This window comes from Cynocephalus volans, chromosome 4 (genome assembly GCF_027409185.1).
Source record: "Cynocephalus volans isolate mCynVol1 chromosome 4, mCynVol1.pri, whole genome shotgun sequence".
NCBI classification, from domain to species: Eukaryota; Metazoa; Chordata; class Mammalia; order Dermoptera; family Cynocephalidae; genus Cynocephalus; species Cynocephalus volans.
The window spans coordinates 26,658,810-26,674,287 of NC_084463.1; the positions used below are offsets into that span (position 1 = coordinate 26,658,810).

The 15,478-nt window shown below is 43.3% G+C and overlaps 1 pseudogene; it reads left to right on the forward strand.

Moving 5' to 3' along the window:
• The window catches only part of LOC134375905 (uncharacterized), a 38,220-nt pseudogene extending 22,950 nt beyond the window's left edge, over positions 1–15,270 (forward strand).
• The last annotated feature ends 208 nt before the right edge of the window (positions 15,271–15,478 follow it).

Below are 15,478 nucleotides of genomic sequence, written 5' to 3' on the forward strand. Positions count from 1 at the left end.
AATCTTGCTGATGGGTCATAGGGGTAATAGTGAGTGATGACATTCCCATTTCCACCCCGTGATTCCTGGATTCATGAATCCTGGCTATGAGATAAATATACCATATCGCTGATTCAAAGCCCATACAGTCTCCTGAACAGCTAGGCCCCAGCCCTGCTAGCTGTTGCCACCTAGCTGGCACTGTGATTCTTCAAAAAGCCATGCCACCATTCTATTAAGCCAGCCACTCCAGGATGGTAAGAAACATGGTAAGTGAATTTCATGAGCATGGACCCATTGCCACACTTCCTTGCTGTGAAGTAAGTTCCTTAATCAAAAACAATGCTGTGCTGAATGCCGTGATAGTGGATAAGGCGTTCTGGAAGTCCATGGATGGTAGTTTCAGCAGAAGCGTTGCACGCAGGAAAGGCAAAGCCATATCCAGAGTGAGTGTTTATTACAATAAGAACAACACTCTGCCCCCTCTATGATGGTCCAGTGTAATCGACCTGCCACTGGGTAGCTTGCTGATTACCCTGGGAAATGGTGCCAATAGGAGGGACTCAGTTTTGGTCTCTGCTGCTGGCAGATTGGGCTCTCAGCAATGGCTGTAGCCAGGTAAGCTTTGGAGAATAAACGTTCCTGTTGTTTTGCCCATGAATAATCTGCCACCAAGGCCACTTTGTTCGAGAGCCCAGGGGGTGACGACAGGGGTGGCTGAGGAAAGAAGCTGACCGGTGCATTAAAATCCCCTTTGGTAAAAATTCACATTGGACACAAATATCTTTGTGTGTTTCACCCATTCAAAGAGTTCTAGCCACATATCTCTTCCCAAAATTTCTTTGTCACCAATTTCCCAGTCATGTCTTTTCCAAGTCCCTGAATATCGAGCCAAACCATTGAATCAATATATAATCGTAGGTCTGGCTATTTCTCCTTGCAAGCAAAGGGCACGGCCAGGTGCACCACTCAAAGTTCTGACCACTAGGAGGATGTCCCTTCACAGCTGCACTTCAGGGACGTCCCAGAAGGGGGCTGTAGTGCTGCAACTGTCCACCTCGGGGTAGTACATATTGTGCAGGACCCTCTGTTAACCAGGATGAGTCTTCTCATCCACTGTCAACTGATTGCAGGGAACTCCCTGTGCAGGAAAGTAAACACCGTGGGCATTTGGGCTGCTTCTTCACCTAACTTAATGTGTCTTCAGGGCCTGCTCCAGACCAATCACCAGTCATGCATATACCACTTCTATTTAATGATGTAGTGCTGTGCGTGCCAAACTTTATGGCTTAGGGGGTCAGATAACACCTAGTTTATGACGGGCAGCTCAGGTCACGTGGTGATTTGGTGGCCCATGGTTAAGCAGTTAGTCTCTACTAAGGCTCAGTATCAGACGAAGAGCTGTTTTTCAAAAGGAAGGAAGTTACCTGTAGATGATGGCAGAGCTTTTCTCCAAGATTCCAAAGGCCTGCGCTGCAATTCATTGATAAGTGCCTGCCAAAGGCTCCAAACACCATCTCTCCCTGCTACTGACACTTCGAGGACCATTGGGTCTGCTGGACCATATGGCCCAAGGGGCAGAGCAGCTTGCACAGCAGCCTGGACCTGTTGTAGAGACTTCTCTTGTTCTGGCCCCCACTCGAGATTAGCTTTCTAGATCACTGGGGAAATGGACCAGAGTAATACATCCAAATAAGGAATACGTTGCCTCCCAAATTCAAAGAGACCCACTAAGTGTTGTGCCTTTTTCTTGGTTATAGGAGGGGCCTGATGCAACAACTTATCCTTCACCTTAGAAGGAATATCTAGACACGCCCCACACTGCTGGGATTCTAGAAATTTCACTGAAGTAGAGGGTCCCTGAATTTTAGTCAGATTTATTCCCCACACTATGGCACACAAATGTTTCTCACCAATAAGTTACCAAATAGTTACTACTTCTTTCCCACTAGGTCCAATCGACATTAAAAAGGCTGGAAAGAAAGTAAACAGAGCGTTGCTGAGATGTGGGGCGATATCAGGTAGTCTACCACGCAGGTAACTGGAGTACTCAGAAGAGAGGAGAAAAAAATACTTCTAAAAAGTGGCCATTTTTTCCAGGTTTAATGAAAATTATTAGCCCACATATCCAAAAATACAAATTATACCCAAGTACAATAAACAAACAAAAAAACAAAAAAAGACCAAGGTACATCATAATCACATTGCTGGAAACCAGTGATAAAGAAAAAAAATTAAAAGTAGACAGCAAACTTCTTGTCAGGGTGAATATATGCCAAGATAACTTTAAGGGACTGAAAGAAACTGTCAACCTAGATTTTCTTTTCTTTTTTCTTTTTCTTTTTTTTTTTTTTGGTGGCTTGCCAGTATGGGGATCTGAACCCTGGACCTTGGTGTTACAACACCAATCTAGATCTCTACACCCAGTGTAATAGTTTGCTAGGCCTGCTGTAACAAAGTGCCACAAACTGAGTGACAACAGAAATTCATTGTCTCACCGTTCTAGAAGCTAGAATGGGAGAAGAAATGAACAGAAGCATGAAGGATCTTTAGGGCAGTGAGTGATACTGTAATGATACTGTTATGGTGGACAGAATGTCCACGAGAGTGAACTCCAGTATAGAGCATGGACTTGGGCAATAATGATGTGTCTTGTCATCTGATTTCTAATTTTTGAAAATCTGGGGTTAACTTTTTTAATACACTGTACATTTTTCTAATTACTAATGAGTTGGAATATCTCTTTATATCCTTTTCATTTGGGTTTCCCCATTTGAAAACTTCCTGTTTATATCACATGCTGGGTTTTTCCATCATGTTTCTCATTGTTAATTCACAAGAGTTGTTTGTATTTCCTAGCATTAGTCTCCTGTCAGTTTTAGATATTGCAAATACATCCTCCCAATCTATCATCTGACTACGGAGTCCTTCATTTAACAGAAGTCCACAGTTGAATGCAGTCAAATCCACTGTATTTTTTCTTTCTTTCTTTCTTTGGGGGGGGGGTGCTTATTCTTTATGTTTTTGGGGCCTTAAGTAGTCATAAAGATATTTTTATATCAGCTTTTAAAAATATGTACCTTTACTCAGATTTATTTCCCACACTCTGGCACACAAATGTTTCTTGCCAATAAGTTACCAAATAGGTACTACTTCTTGCCCACTAGGTCTAATCGACAATCGACAATCTGAAGTCCATTCTATAAATAAAGTAAAGATAAGATAGGAATTCAGTTTTGTGTTTCTATATATGGGCCAATTTTTCCAACATCATCTACTGAGCACTGGTTTATGGCCCCAACTTTATCATATAACAAGTTCATATAAACAGGTGGGTCTATCTCTGAACTGTCTGTTCTGTACCATTAAGCTATTCGTTAATCCCCACTGAATTGCCTTTCTCTAAAATCACATGAGTGTAAACGTAAGGGTTCATTTCAAAGCTCTCGATTCTGTTCCATTGGTCTATATGCCTATCCTTACACCAGTTTCACACTATCTTATTACTATATAAAATTTTAAAACCAGACAGTGTGAATCCTTCAACTTCGTTCATATGTAATAGAATTACTCCTAACTTTTAAAAAAACATTTTATGATGAAATTTTTTTCACATAGACATAAGCAGAAGAAACAGTAAAAGGAACTTCCATTACCCATCACTCAGCTTCAACAATCTTGTTTCACCTATTCCCTTACCCATTGCTGGTTATGATTTATAATACCTTTATCAAGGCCTCACTTAAGTACCATAAAATTCAATCATTGTAACTACACAATTCAATGACTTTTAGCAAATTTATAAAGATGTGCAAACATTACCACAATTCAGTTTTAGAATACTTCCATCATCCCAAATGTTCCATTTTACACAATTGCTGTCAATTTTCACTCTCTGCTCCCACCCAGACCCAGGCAACCATTCATCTGCTTTGTATCTCTATAGATCTGTCTTCTCTGAACATTCCTTATTTTACAGTATGTGGTCTTTTGCATCTGGATTCTTTTACTTGCTGTAATATTTTTTAGTCATCCGTGTTGTAGCATATATTAGTAGTTCGTTCATTTCTGTCATTAAATACCATTCCATTTTACAGATACACTATAATTTGATTATCCATTCACCAACTCTTTTCTGTTTGAATGTTTTACGTAGTGCTACTATGAATATTTGCATGTAAGTCTTCGTGTGAAACTATGTTTTCATTTCTCTTGGGTAAATACCTACAAGGAAATTGCTGGGTCATATGCTAAGTTTATGTTTAACTTTTTAAGATAATGCCAAGTCGTTATCCAAGGTGGCTGTACCACCCCACATTCCCATAAGCCATATTCCAGTTTATCCACATTCTCCCAATACCCTTGTAGGAGAGAATTTGCTTAGATCCTTACTCTATACCAACCAGGAGTTTTGGACAATCTAGCTTCCTATCTTTGTGCTTTTTTTTTTTTAATTGACTCAGCTATTTTTGGACTTTTATTCTTCATGTAAATTTTGAGATTTGTTAATTTCTCAAAATGGAATCTACCTAGATTATTGATTGGAATTGCACTGATTTTTATTAATGAATATGGGGGAAACTGTCCTCACTGGAATCTTCAATCATCTTATCGGCAAACATGGGATTATTCCTCCATTTATTTAGGTCTGCTTTTGAGCTCTGAAATATGGGTTTACATTTTTCTCTATAAAGGTCTAATAAAAAATCTGATAGCATACAGATTTTTTATGGTTTTATGTTGCTGTTTTGAATAGTTTCTTGTTTTCTATTATGTTTTGTTATTAAATAGTTAAATAAATAGATGATTTTATTTATTATTCCCATGCCTTATATTTTGTAGTCTTATTATGTATGTGTGTTCTATAAATAATATATACTATTTTATATATTTTAAGTTTACAGATTTGACATCATACTGCAAATCTGCATTCTCAACATTCAACATTATGCTTTTTGAGATTTATTCATGCTGATGTGTTTAAATCTGGAGTACAACTGGGAACTGGGTTGCCACCTCCTCCAGACCAAGACCATGCCATGCTGGGGAAGGAAAGGGTGGTAAGAGGAAGTAAAAATGCCACGGAACTTTTCCTATAGTTTTAAAGGTGGCTTTTTGTTGATTGGGAATTTGCTTAGTTGCTGTAAGCCTTTGACTGCTTTTCAGAACTCTTAGAAGGTTAGTTCAGTTAGTTTCTGGGGGCTTTGTTTGTTGATGGTTCCATGAGGCACAAGCGCTTGGAACTTCCTGGTTCACATTTTGCTGACATCACTGCAGGAGACCGATTTTTAAAAGGAAAAAAAAATCAAGAGATCAACCCAAAAATTATTCAGATGCTGGAATTAGTAGACAAGTGTAAAGCAACTATTATAATTTTTTCAATGTTATATTTAAAAACTCATCGATGTAGATGTGTGTAGTTGTATTTGTTTTTGTTGATGTATACTATTCCAATATAGGGAGACACCACGGTTTTTTATCCACACTACCCCTGATTGACAATCAGGTTGTTGCTGCTGTTTACAACGGCGGCCATTGTGTGGGAATGACGCTGTTATGAACGTCCTTATATAAGTATCCTGGGACACACAGGCCAGCAGTCTTCAGGGTATATAGCAGGGTCTTCAAAAAGTTCGTGGAAAGGTTCGTATTACCTTTTAATTCTATTCTTCCACAAACTTTTTGAAGCACCTTCATACACTTAGGAGTAAATTTACTAGAAGTACTAGATACTGTGAAGCTTTTACAGAAAATATTCATACTAATTTACATTCCCACCAGCAGTGTATGAGAGTTCTCATTAATCCATGTACTTGCAAATGCTTTTTCATCAGATTTTTTTCCCTCTCTAGTAGGTCTGGAGTAGATCTTATTGTGTACTACTACCTACTGTAGTAGTAGGTCTTACTGTGGTTTTAATTTGCATTTTTCTGATGCATAATGTCAAACACCTCTCATGCATTTATTGGCATTTGGATGTTTTCTTTCATGGAATGTCTAAGTCTTTTAAATCATTTTTTCTACCAATTTGTCCTATTTATTAGGAATATTTCTTTATGTTTTCTGGATTTTAACCTTGATAAATGACATATGATGTAAATATATTTTCCCACTCAGGTTTCCCACTCTGTAGTTTGCTTTGTCGCTCTTTTCTGATTTTAATTCAGTCAAATCAATCAATCTTTTCTTTTTTAAATCAGTGATTCATGTGTGTTATTTAGAGTTAGCTCACTTGGTTAGAGTGCAGTGTTGGTAACACCAAGGTCAGGGGTTCAGATCCCCGCACAAGCCAGCCACCAAACAAACAAACAAAACCTGTCTCTGTACGTAGGCCATAAAGAAATTATCTATCTTTTTTAGTACAAAAAAATTTTTCCTGACCATTTGAGAATAAGATGCTGACATGATACCAACTACTGATGAATGTTTTGGTATTTACATTCTACAAACAAGCACATTCTCCTATTTAACCTCAATACAACCATCAGACTCAGGAAACTAACACTGATATATCCCTAGCCCCATTCAATTTTCCCCATAAGGTTATTTACAGCAAAAGAATTCTGTTGAGAATGTTGTGCTTAGTTGCTATGCATTTTAAAACATAGAATCCTACCTCTCATTGGGAGAAAAGTTAAGGGATGTCACCTTCCATCAAGAGATGGTGTGTGTGCCCCTCCCCCTTGAATCTCAGTTGGCCTTAGTGACTTACTTGTAACCAACAGAATGCAGGGGAAATAACCCAGCATGATTTCCCAGGGTAGTTCAAACAAAAGTTGCACACCTTCTACCTTATTCTCTTGGAATGCTCACTTTGGGGAAAGCCAGCTGCAAGTAAGACATCCAACCTCTCTCAGACAGCCATGCTACAGGGGCCATGTGCTCCAGTCAAAGCCCCAGTCAAGCTCCCAATCAACATCCAAGTATCAACCACAGACCATGTAAGTAGATTATCTTGAACGTCCAACCTAATTAGCCCTCCAGATGACTGCAGCCCCAGCCAATGACTGATGATAGCCTCACAAGGGACCCCAATCAAGAAATGCCTTAACTCTTCCCAAATTGCTGACTCACAAAATTATAAGCCAAGTAAAAATGGTTGTGGTTTTATACCCCTTAATTGGGGGATAAATCTTTGTACAGCAGTGGTAATGAGAACAGTTGCCATGTCTCTTCAGTTTCCTTCAGTCTAGAAAAGTTCATGATCTTGACATTTTTTGACAGGCCAGCTATTTTGTACAATGTCCCTCAGTTTGGGTTTGTCCAATGTTTCTTCATGATTAGATTCAGGCTATGCATTTTTAGAGTAATATCACAGAGGTTATACCATGTTCTTCTAACTGTGTCCTGTCAGGAAATACATGGTTTTGATTGGTTCTATTTCTGGCCGTGTTCATTTGATCACGTTGAGTAAGGTGGTGTCCGCCAGACTTCACTGTAAAGTTACTCTTCTTCATCTTGTAGTTAACAAGTATTTTCTGAAGAGGTACTTTGAGACGGGCTAAATGACCCATTCTTCATCAAACTTCCTATTTATTTATTTATTTATTTATTTATTTATTTATTTATTTATTTATTTATATCATGATAAGCATTTATTCCGTGGGTGGTTATAACTATGATTATATATTTCGTTGTTCAAATTGTCCTCAATTTGGCCAGAGGGAGCCCTTTCGAGCTGATTTCTAGGTCATTTAATATATCCCTTTATCCTTTAAAGCTCTGTTGTTCTTTGTGACATAACAAGATTATTTCAGGCTCATCTTGTATTTTCCCAGCCTTAGAATCATTCATTTCTCCAAGAATCTCCTGGTTCTTTTTAGGGGAGAAAGGTATTTAGAATCCAAGACCTGGGCTCTATGTGTGCTTGTTGCTACTGAGGGGTCATTGCTCCCAAGCTCTTCTCAGTGGTTAGAGATAGAAAAAATATATATGTGTATAAAATACATACATATACACACATATAGGCACATGTTTACATTTATATTTATTTCTATGTCTGTATATATATTTAAAACCACAAGCACATATCAATACCATCAATTCCAATTCCTCACCATAGGGTTTGTCTCTATTTTCTTTCTTTTCATATTTGTTATTCCTTTCTCCCACAGTGCAAGACCCGACTGCCAATATCCTTAGTATATTTATTTATTTAATCCATCTCCCTGTTTGTAACCAATTGCACACTGATGCTGCCACTTCCTCACCTATGCCGAAGCCTCCCTCACTCCACCCAGTCTCCCACACCTGCCACCTAGTCAACCCTCCACAGGGATGGACCTATCAGCTTGTTCCCTGACACTCAGGCCTGACAGCCCTCCTGTGTGGACACATTTCTTACCCCATTCAGTCTCAGGCACCCTGCACTGAACACCCACCCATTCAGACACCTCCTCAACTTGCCAAGTTCCGACACCCTGCACCAGGTTGCCCTCCAACACAGAGGCTTGCTTCATCAAGTTCAGGCTCTGACATTTCACATCAGGCTACCCCTCCCCTTCCCCCACAGGGATGTCCCCTTCAACCAGGCTCCAGCACTGTACACCAGGCTTCTCCCATCTGGATACCCTCTTTCCCCAACACCAAGTCTGGGTCACTGCCAATCCCCCAGCCCCAGCAGTGAGACCTGCTTTACCCAGCCCCACCTAATGTCTTTGAAACAATTGTTCAAGAAAGAAAAGGAAGGGAAGGGAAATGATTATAATATAATCTTAAAAGTTTATTGTTTCCTATTTTATATTAAGGCCTATGATCTACCTGAAATTGGTTTTTGTGTTTGGTGTGAGGTAGGGTTTAATTTTCTTTTTTCATACGGATCACTAATCTTCCCAACATTATTTATTTAAAAGTCCATCTTTTCACAAGTGCTCTGCAATGCCACTTGTGTTATAAATGAAGTGTCCGTACATGCATGGGTTTGTTTCTGGGTTTCTGTCTTATTTTCTTTGTCAATTTGTCTATCCTCTGCCAAAACCACGCTATCTTGATTAATTACCATAACATTATGGTAAACCTTGATATCCAGTACAGCAAGTTATCTCACAACACTCATCAGGAGTGATTACATAGTTAGATAGAAGGAATAAGTTCTGGTGCCTAAAGATGACAACAGCTCATAATATTGTATTGTATATTTCAAGACAGCCAGAAAAGAGAATCTTGAATGTTATAATCACAAAGAAATGATAAATGTTTAGGTGATAGATATGCTAACTATTCTAATTAGATCATTACACAATATATGCATGTATGGAAACAGCATACTGTACCCGATAAACATACACAATGAAAAAAAAATTTTTTTAAGAGGGTCTTCTTCCATAGAACAATGCATTGGGATATAGATTGGGATTGAAATAGATCTAAAGATCAATTGGGGCAATTTTACATATTTTCAATAAAAGCCTCCCATGCATGAACATGATAAACCTCTCTATTTGATGAGATCTTCTCTAATTGCTCATAATAAAATGAAATTTTATAGTTTTCTCCAAAGGCCTAGCACTTCTTTTATTATGCTTATTACTACATGATTGATATTTTGAAGCTATTATAAGTGGTATCTTGTATAATTTTTATTTTCTAAATTTTGGTGCTATTCTACAATTTTTATTTTGTGTATTAATTCTACGGTAACCTTGATGAACTAATATTAATTATAAGAATATACTGTAGATTCTTTTGGGTTTTCTATATACATAATCATATCATCTGTGAATAATGACAATTTCATTTCTTCTTTCAAAAGTCTTACAAATTTCTTTTCCCTCTATTGCTTTCCTTTTTCTTTTTTTTTTTTTTTTAAAGATGACCGGTAAGGGGATCTTAACCCTTGACTTGGTGTTGTCAGCACCACACTCAGCCAGTGAGCGAACCGGCCATCCCTATATGGGATCCGAACCTGAGGCCTTGGTGTTATCAGCACCACACTCTCCCGAGTGAGCCACGGGCCGGCCCTCCCTCTATTGCTTTTCTAGAACTTTCAGTACAATGTTGAATAAAGGTGGTGATGATTGGCATCTTTGTTACTGATATTGAAGAAAAAGTTACCAGTGTTTCACCATAAAGAATAATGATTTTTGCAGGGTTTTTGTAGGTAACCTCCATGAGATTAAGGAAAATCCTTTTTATCCCTGTTTATAAAAAGCCTTTTTAAAATCATGAACTGTTGTGGACTTTTTAAAATTATTTTTATTTATTTTTTTCATTGCACATGTTTGTGGGGTACAGTTTGTTGTTTCAGTACACACATGTATATTGTATAATGATCTAATCAGAATAGTTAGCATATCTATCACCTAAACATGTATCATTTCCTTGTGGTTATAACATTCAAGTTCCTCTTTTCTGGCTCTCTTGAAATGTACGATACAATATTAGTAGCTATTGTCACCCTAGGGCTCCAGAACTTATTTTTCCTATCCAACTGTAACTTTGTAACTTTGTACCAGTCTACCAAACTTTCCCCCACACCTTCTCCCCCAAGTGTATAGTGCTTAAAGTTATATTTTTGTAATTAGCTCATATTAATTCCACTGTGGCCAGAAAACAGACCATATATTATTTCAGTCTTTGAAATTTGTTGAAACTTCATTTATAAGTCAGCATATGATCAGTTTTGAATAATGTTCCATGGGCTCTTGAAAACAACATGAATTCTATACTTGTTGGATGCAGTGCTCTTTACACATCGAAATTTTACTAAGTGTATAAATCATGTTGTTCAAATATTCAATATCCTTATTGTTTTTGGAATGCTTGTTTGATTCAATACTGTGATAAGGGTGTTAAATTGTTTCATTAAAATCTTGGATTTGTCCTTGCACTTCTGTCAATTTTTACGTTATATGTTTTGAAACTATATTTTTGAGTTCTTGAAAACTTACAATTGTTATATCTTCCTTTTTATCTTAAAGCCTACTTTGTTTAATATAACCACACCAACATTCCTTCAGTTATTTTGTATATCTTTTCAATGTTTTACTTTCAACCACATCTGCATTCACTTCAGTGACACCTGCGGAGTTTCCGAGGAAGGCCCTGGGCCGGGAGCTGGTGTCCTCAGCATCCAGGCCTTGGCTGGCCTCCTGCAGCATGGAGATCTGCTCCCAAAATAACAGGCTGCCCCTCTCTGGCCCACCGGCACAGGTCCAGCAGCTTCAGGAGGCCGAGGCCCCATGGCAGGAGGGGGCCTGTGCAGAGCCCAGGGCTGCAGGTCTCTCACTGGTGGCCCAGAGAAATGACATCTGGTCAGCCTTTCCGCAGTACAGGACAGGCCAACAATAGTATGGACACTCCTTCAGTGCAGCTCAATGCTTAACCTCCCCACAGACCTAGACTTTAGGGGCCCGTGGAGCGCTGGGTCCCTGCCACTTTCCCTTCAGCTATGGCCACCCCCAGGACCACAGAACAGGCCCAGTCCTGCACCCCACAGTAGCCCCATTACCAGGCCCTGCCTTGCCCACTGAAGGGTCACCATCAAGGCCCAAGTCAGCCCCCCAGCACGGCGGTCTCTCCATTCGACCTCATTCTGAAGGCAGGGACACACAGCCCCAAAGAAGCTGGAGCAGCACCCGGCAAGCTGCCCTGCAGCCCTAGATGGCTCCTCAACCAAAAACCAATGTCACTAGGGAGGCTGGACACTTATGGGCCACTAGAGAGGAGGGAGAGCATGGTGTCCTCCCAGTACCAGCCAGCTGGCAGTGCACCCTACATGCCCATTCTGGGTGACCTGAGGATTTGAGCTCACCTCTCCTGTGGGTTCCAACAAAATAAATTGTTGTCAGTTCCAATGTGCCTGTTTCTGTGGCTCCGAGAGCTCTGTAGGAAGCACAGGACACCCTAGGGCAGGAGAAAGGTCAGGGTCTTGCAGCCCAGGCCACAGACCAGCTTCTCCCAGCCTCCCCCTGGCAAGGTCCTCAGCAGGCCGATGCCACCCGGAGCCCAGGTTCCCACATACCTCATTAGAGGCCACAGGCCCACAGCCTCCCACTCTCAGCTGACACCAGGGTCAAGGCCATCAAGTGATTTACTGTGATTCATCCTTTGCCTGGTGAGGGTCCAGGGAGGACCGGTGGGGAAGTAAAGGATTACGGTGCCAGGTGAATATGGGACAGGGAATGACAATCTGTGTAAAGCATCCCTGGGATGATCTATAGTCACCTCTATTTCTGGGCTGATTGGGCTCTGAAGGAACTTCCTTCCCTCTTTTCCTCCTCCTCTTCCTCTCTATTCCTGCTCCTGGCATCTGGTACCCTTGCATCCTGAGCCTGTGAGGGGGCAGGTCACCATGGATGCTGCTGACCACTGGCCAAGGAAAAGGACAGGGAGGGAAGCGTGGTGGAGTCAGAGTCGGCAGCTCATCTGGCTGGTGGGGGTGGGGGCGCTGACCAGGAGCAGACTGAGACCTCGCACATGTGCATGTGCACATGTGTGCTTGTGTGCACGTGTGTGTGTGCACACCTGTCGTCCCTGGTTTCTGCTCTAAGACCCTGTCCATGACCCCAAGTGACCCCACCTGTACGCTTGCTGACATCTGCAGAGACCTATCAGGGCTCCCAGCTGGTGAATACTGGACTTGGTGATGCCATCCTCAAGGATGTCACCATTACATAAACAAATGAACTCCCTGAGGGTCTCCTCTCACACAGATCAGAAGGGTGACATGTTCTTGTCCTATTAGTATTTTCTCATCTCATCAATTCTTTTTATCCATCTTCCTCCTCTTACTGATTGAGTATGAAGGGGGTGCTTGATGTGCAGTGAAGGGAGTCAGGCCCAGGACAAACACCGCATGGTCTTGATGTCAGAGGTAGGGTCCAGGGGGCCCGGTTGTCAGCCTCAACACACCCAGTCCTCTGTCCAGGTTCGTGACTCTGCCCCAGGAAAGAATTCAAGGGCAGAGTCACAGTAGATGGTGAGAACTAGTTTAATGTGACAGATAAGAAATGCAGGTTGCACAGAGAGTGCGGCATGCTCCAGACACTGAGCAGGGCCCACACCAAGTCTAACACAGAAGTTCAGTGCAGACATCAAGTCTAAACAACTAAACTAAACAACAACAAAAATATGCTTAAAGGTCAGTACAGAGTGCAGGCTGGCTCAAGAGCGCAGCCTGAGCGGGCTGAGCAGCCACTTGCTGAAGTAAGGTGGATACAAAGTGAAATACACACAAATCAGCCAGCCAAGGGCGGTGGCCTCCAGAAGAGTGAGCTGCGACCCCACCTTCAGCTGGGATTCGGCTTTTATAGTTTATGTGATGAACATTCAGTTAAGGGGGTGGTTCCCAGTTACATGCACCAGGCATATTCAAGAATGTTCTGTGCTCTCTATCGAGCATGCCCAGCCACTGGATTTGCATAGCCAGCCCTGTGGTCTCATTTCCCCGGGTTGATGCTGAAAACAGGTCTAACTGGCAACAGTAACTTTCCTTTAGGGGAGAGCTCAGAGGAGGGGGCCTGAGACCTCAGGGAGTGGCTGGAAACCCAGAGGCGTGTCCTGAAACCCGAGCACAGGAAAGCGAGCACCTCTTGTATCAGTCTCACCTACGTGGGTAATCAAAAAAAAATTAGAAAGTGGTTCTCATAAAAGTAGAGTAACGGTTACCAGAGGCTGGGAGGGGACGGAGGTGGGGAGGAGGAGGTGTAGACTAATGGGTTCAAAACTGCCATCTACCCGAAGTGACTCAGTCTGCAGTATATGCACGTATGGAAACAGCACACTGTACCGCACAAAAACAAGTACAAATAAAATGGAATTTTTAAATAAAGCCATGACAGGATGCTCAGCACCGTCAGTCATAGGAATGGCAAATTGAAACCACAATCAAATCCCACCGCACACCTATTAGAATGTTTAAATAAAAATGAATGAAAACCGCAGGTGCGGGCAGGGATGTGGAGCGACATCACTGGTGGGAAAGCGACATGGCACAGCTGCGCTGGAAAGCAGTTCACAGTTTCTTACATAAGGGTCGGCACAGGCTCCGAGATGACACCCCTGGTCCTTACCCTGAACAAACACAAGCTTGAGCAGGGGGACGGGAGGAGGGGGCGGTGGTGTAAGGGTCCACTCGGACCCCCTGTGCACAGGGCCGGGAGGGGAGGGGAGGAACTGCTGAGGGAGGCACTGACCTTGCCCTCGTGCTCGTGACAGCGTGTGGCCCTGTGCATTTGGTGGCGGAGGCTGCAGCCCCAGCCCTGCTCCTGTCCTGGTGCTGAAGCCACTGCACGCGGCCGCCGCCTGGGGGTGTCGCTGCAGCCTGGAGCTGCTGCTGAGCCATGAGCGGACCCCATGCTGCACCACCAGGTCGCACTCCTGCCGCTGGAACTGGCCATGCAGCAGGGACACGGGGACTGTGCGTGCATCCAGCGGGAGCTCCACACGCGGACCAAGGCCCGGACCCGGACTGAAGCTCCACGTGCGGGCCGAGATCAAGGAGCCCAAGACTGAGCCTGCCAGCCTGACTCTGACTTGGTCGGATGCTGCAGCTTCCAGTCCTCCGCCTCCTCCACGTCCCTCCTGGGCAGGAGTCCATCCCGTAGACCCCCACAGAACTCACTGCCCGGACCCCCCGACTTCCACTTCCTGACAGATGACCAGATGTCCCTCTGTAAGTGACCCAGCCGCTCTCTGGCTGACAGAGGATGGAGAGCTACACAGGTTGCAGGGACCCCTCTTGCTGTCACCTGCAAGTCCCCGCTGTGTCTGATCTGGAGCTGCTGCAGAAACTCCGAGTGCTTGGTGAGAGTCCTGGCCCCATCACAGCCTTCACACGGCAGCTGGAAGAAGCCCAGGCTGCTCCTGTTTCCCTTCCCAGGCTCAGACTTTTAAGGGCACAGCCCAGAACTGGCCAAGGCCCTGCAGACAGGCCACATCCCAGACACCCAGGCATACGAGGATGTGCTTGCCCAGAAGTATGAGCGACCTCATCCCGCCAGGAGGTAGTGGGAAGGGGTGGTGAAGTCCAGCTTCACGTATCTACTGCTGGACCCCAGGCCTGCTCAAAGGTGCAACAGATCTTGGACATCTGGGCCAGCGGTCATGGTGTCATCTCCCTGCGTTGCTCCCAATACATGTTAGCTGCGGAGGCTTATGCACCAGCGGCTGTCTTGTGGCTGCCCTAGGGATCCAGACACTGACCACACAGAAGCAAGGGCACTGCTATGGAGTGGAGGCAGGCTGACCACCCGCTGGGGGCGGGTGCTTGTGGGTGCACCTGCTGCACGGCGCCCTCCTGCCAAGGGCAAGTGAGAACTGAAGCTCCAGGACATCCAGGCTGGTGGCTGAGTGCTGGGGAACTGGATGTCCAGCCTGGGTAGAGATCCAGGTGTTTAAGTGTCCCAACTGCCCCATGCTGAGAGCAGCCCTCATCTCTGGCTTCAGAAGGGTGTGTGTGTGTGTGTGTGTGTGTGTGTGTGTGTGTGTGTGTGTGCGCGCCCTAGGGCAGATCCCCCTCCAGGCTGTTAAATATCATATTCCTGGAGAGGTAGTGAGC